Below are 5,472 nucleotides of genomic sequence, written 5' to 3'. Positions count from 1 at the left end.
AGCCAATTATTAAATTTAATTTAATCTGTTTAATAAGATGAATAATTAGTTAGTTTAATTTTGGTAATTATCCCATGTTTTAAAATCCATCAAAGTGTCAAATCCTTTCATTTGATCCCTATCAATTTCATTATTTATCACGGGTGCGTATGTGGCACACGTGAGCTCATTGGAACACTCTGTTGCGTCTCCTGGGCACGTATGAGGCGATGCAAATGAAGGGGTCACGCTGCTCATTCTCTTTTTCATCTAATAAGGCGTTTTCCTTTTTCTTTTTTTATTTTTTTTATTTCTTTTGGTTTTTAAATAATATAAGAAATGAAATAGTAGAAAATGAAGTATAACATGGGTTGAGTGACGGGGTTAAATGAGGGAGGAAAATCCGAGGCGACGTTGACGTTATAAATGATGGAAAATAAGAATAATTGTGTATAACGCATAGCCTAATCGTGACTCTTATCAAACTCAATGAACAGTTAGGCTATGCATTATACTTCACTCTTTATCACTTTAGACTGTTCGTCACATCAGCTTTTCCTCCACCCTTCAAACCCACCATTCAACTTATGTTATACTCCATTCTCCCACATTCCATTTATTTGTATTATTTAAAAACAAAATGAAATGATTTTTTTTTCAATTGGGTGTGGATTTGAGTGGTGTGCGCGGGCTTGTTCATTGAGGCCATGCCAGGTCTGGTGGTAGGGCCGCCATGTTTTAGTGACACTGTCACACCCCGATCAAAGGTGGCTGAACGTGTCGCGGCGTGACGGATTGCAAATGAACACAATGACACTATTAAAGTGACAATATTCAATTAACTCATTCATTTCATTTAACAACCAAATACATCGTATCTTGTTCATACAAATAAAACAAAATACAAGAAAATAAATAGTTCATTTAACTATTAATCTAAACGGTCTAAAATAAAATAATGTCTTCAATCTTCGTTCAACCAATTATAAACCTGTAACATTGCTCAATATATTTTGTCAACACGAATGTTAATGTGTAATTCCATAATTTTTATATATATAATATGCCGTAAAATCCATCACTATTATATGAAACCGTAAATAAAAACGACAATTTCGGTATATAATAAATAAATGATGATCCTTTCTAAGGCTAAGGGTAATGGGGCTTGGTTGAGCCCCAAGTGAACCAACATCTTCATGACACGTGGTGCTGACTAGGCATGCCAACCAAGCCCCCAGACCAAGCCTCGAAGGGTGTAATGGTCCAGGTAAGCCGGGGCTTGGTTGAGTTTTTTTTTTAATACTATATCCTAAATAAATATTAATAATACTAAATTAAAACATTTCATTAAACCATAAATAAAAAGGAAAATAAAAACATAAATTTAAAATGCAACAACCTCTAAAAAAATACATAAAAATAGCGTTTTTAATTTTTTTTCGTCAATTCCTTCCGAATACGATCTTTTTCTTCCTCCATTATCGCTTGGTCGGATGGCGGTAGGTGGCTAAAATCCTTGGCTAGAAATTCCAAACTCCTCATTCGGTTTCTATTATGTTTAGCTTGACCAATCGACTCGAGACCAATTGACATTCTAGCAATCTCTTTTCCGAAGTCGTGATCGGCGGTTCTTTTCCCACGTTCCCTACCCGGGGGGCAGCTAGAGCCTTGCTCTTTCAAATCGCCCTCGGACAAGTTTAGGTCGAAGTTAATTTGAGTCTCCGAGCCTCTAGAAGAGACGTAGGAGCCGGACTCGCTAGTTTTCGTACGTTTAGCCGGTTCTTTTCCACATCCGCATCCAGAGTAACTAACATAATCCATTTCGAGCACTTCTTGAGCACGTCCCACAAGTAGCGCTCGTCAAACGTCTTCACCATCCCGTACTTCCTTAACACCTCCGCTTTCCATTCGTCGTAAGTGAATTGAAAAACTTGAAGATCATCGGACCCACTCTGTCGCATTCGGTTTGCATTTCGGTTATGTAGGTTGGTAAATAATCCTACAAACTTACGAATATCGAACCACTGACCCGATATCATATTATCGGTTCGGTCCCTACTCCTCACTTGCTCATAAAACAATTCCCGAACTTTGCTCCAAAATACTCGACGTTCATGAAAGTCGGCTATAAAAAAAATAACAAAACTTTAGTAAATTGCAACCAAAAACTAAAAATTTAAATTAAAAAAAAATGCACCAAAAAATAATTACTCTCGTTTCGATCTTGAGATATCTCAATCCAAGCTCTAGCCAACGCTAATTTTTCATCCTTTTTTCAAGGAGTAGACTTTCGCTTCGTCACAGCCGGTGTCGATGAACCGCCCGCTTCTCCGGTTTTATTCGTTTTCTTACCTTTGTGAGAGCGTTTTGTGGGTTTATCCGGTCCCGGTTGTGTCTCCGGAACGGAAAACTCGGGTTGTGTATCCGAGTTGAAAAAAGTCGCGTTTTGAGATGCCATTAGATCTTGAAAGGCCTCGTCAGACATGTAGTCCAACCCCTGCATCTGAAATTGAGTGTTGTAGTTGAAATTTCCCGAACCCGACATGATTTTTTAACAAACTTAGGAAAATCAAATGAGAGGTATTAGTAGAAATATTGAGAGAAAGAGAATGAGATGGGTGATTTTAAAAAAAAATGAATTGTGATATTTATAAAAAGTTTGAATTTTTTTTTTATTTTAATAGCCCAACGGTCACCAACGGCTATATTCTCCACGCGGACGGCCCAGCGCCGGCCAACCGCGCCCCCATCCGCACCAAGGTGGTAGCAATGTTCGCGAGCCAGGTGGCCACGCCGGGCCTCCACGCCCCCCATCCGCGTCCCACTACCCTTAGCCTAATAAGTAAAAATTACCAAATTACAAAGAAAAATATATGAACTTTAATAATTTAATTAATTGTTTGGTCTTTGACTTATCAATTCTTTTCATGTTCCGACAACGATTGTATTCAAAGTAATACACCATACTCACCTATTATTATTATTATTATCATATATATATAAAATAAAAATAATTCTCAATATGAAAAAAAGTACAACTAGTTTTATTTACAGATCTAAAATGCATAAAGAAAAGAAGATTAAATTGTTTAGTTTTAGGGCGGTCCACGTGTTTCGGTAGCTACAACTCCTTTCTTTTTTGTCTTTATATCCTTTCTCAATAATCTTTGTTATTTATTCCTTTTTTTTTATCAAACTTTAATGTAGTTTTCTCATGTCTTGATCGCTTATAATATGATATAGTGGTAGGAAGCCTAAGTTTTTTATTGAAGAACTATGCTAAATTAAACAATATTTTGAAGGTGGATGGCTTAATGAAAGAAGAGTGAGACCTTTGAGATCTTCAGTTCGATCTTGAGGGCGACCGAGTTTTATCACCAAGAGGCCTTTCGACGGGTGGTTTTCCCCAGAATGGGAGATAACTTTGAGGTGCTTAAGGGCTGTGTACGGCTGGATTGGGATAGCTGACGGTTGTCTTTTGTCATTAAGTCACCCCGTACGAACTACCTAAGCAATTCTCTATTTGTTGGTCGTTCAAAAAAAGGTTTTCTCATATCTAAACTTAATTTTCATAACAAAATCTAATTAGTGTGAAATTTTATAAAAACCAAATCCACGTTAGGGGTGAGTATTAACCGAACACCAAAAACTGGCAAAATCGAACCAAAATCAATTTATGACCGAGTTAACCAAAAATCAGTTATCATTTATTTTTATACCCTCGGATAACCGTACCGTACCATATGTGTTTTCATATATTAGCTTTTATACCTCCATTTCATTTATTTCATGTTTTATACTTCAATTTCATGTATTTATACGGGTGCTGCTAAGCGTACCACCCTCCCATTCGTTTATACTAAATATACCATCTCCCTCGAGTTTTACATTAATACGATTCAGGCCTTTTTGTTGTTTCTTTGTCATTTTGTTATTTTTTATTATCCTTATTATTTTATAAAAACATTTTTTTCTATTTTATTTAAAAGATTTTTTTTCTATAAATATTTTTTTTACATTAAAAAGCATTAAAAAAACAAAACCATTATTTTTCTTATTTAGAATTTTTTTTCTTATTTAAAAAGCGTTGTTTTGCTTGTTTTAAAAACAATAATTTTTTTCTATACTTGTTTTAATTTTTTTGGAGAGCATTTTTTTTTAATTTTAAATTAAGAGATAGTTTATATTCTTTTAAAAAAATCATACTGTTTTTTTTAAATAAAAGGGTTAATGACATACAACTTGATAAACAAATTTGACTCTTTTCTCAAATGACATTATTATCATATACAAGAACATTACAAAAAAAAATTGAAATTGTTTTAAATGCATTTTATAAAAATAAAAATAAAAAACTCGCTAGAGAAAGCATAGAAAACTTTTTAATACATGTAAAAAATAAACAAACTTTTAATAAGATCTTAAAGAAATAAAATAATAATATCAATAATAAAAATATATAAAAAGACTATAAAACGAAAATAAAAACTTAATAGTTTTTTTATTTTGATATTTTTAGAAAAATATAAAATAAAATAAGAGGGGACTAAAATGTCAATTACAGATGTTAAAGGAAATGAAAGTTCAGTGGTGTATGTTTAGCAAGGGAATGGGCACGTTTAGCATGACTTTTATTTCATGTATGCATATCTTCATTTCATGTTTAATACCACAACTTCATTAATTTATTTTTTCATTTCATTTATTTATACCTTAATTTCATGTATTTCTAAGTAAAAATTTAGCCCAAATTTGACTTTAGTTATTAACTGAAATTAACCAAACCAAACCAAAAACTGAAAAATTAACAGAAATACCGAACCGAGTAACCGATTGGTTTTTGCACGCCCCTAATCCACGCTAAAATGCTATTTTTTAACGGCCAACGCATGAAGCGCGACTCCCGGGTGAACCTAATGGCAAAAGGCGACCCCATGAGCCCGCGGTCGAAGATAATGCTAGGTAGCCAAAGCCTACCATCTACTAATCTAGGAAAACCCCCGGTCTAAAGGCCCACTGCTACAATAAAGTGGTTGGGTTGAATTCGAATTTGAGGCCTTGTAGCTTTCAATCCAAAAATTTACTTTCTTATAATACAAGTTGAGCTAAAGCTAATTTGGTTGGCATTTTCAATATTCCTACAAAATTTTAATAAATTACTTCACACAAGATGTATGGCCATTGTTCTTATAAATGGATGACCAAAAATTGACCTATATAATTGGTCTGGTTGAGCTCATTTGAACTGGATGGTTACTGGTTACAATGACTGAATCGGTAAATCACACCAGATGATTTTAAAACTATGTATTTTTTCTTCTTCGCAATCCAATCTACTACTTTTAGACTTTCATTAATATTTTATTTCATGCTAAAAAAAATATGTTCATCTTTCATTTATAGAATGCTGATATAGTCACTCGCTTGTTTTTACGATCTTGAATTCTATTTATGGATACCTCTTGTATTCAAAGTATGTGGTCGTCTTTT

This window comes from Bidens hawaiensis, unplaced genomic scaffold (genome assembly GCF_021521415.1).
Source record: "Bidens hawaiensis isolate Kalapana, Puna unplaced genomic scaffold, B.hawaiensis_p1.1 tig00035888_1, whole genome shotgun sequence".
NCBI classification, from domain to species: domain Eukaryota; kingdom Viridiplantae; phylum Streptophyta; class Magnoliopsida; order Asterales; family Asteraceae; genus Bidens; species Bidens hawaiensis.
The sequence above is the reverse complement of the archived record's forward strand: the minus strand, read 5'-3'. Positions refer to the sequence as shown.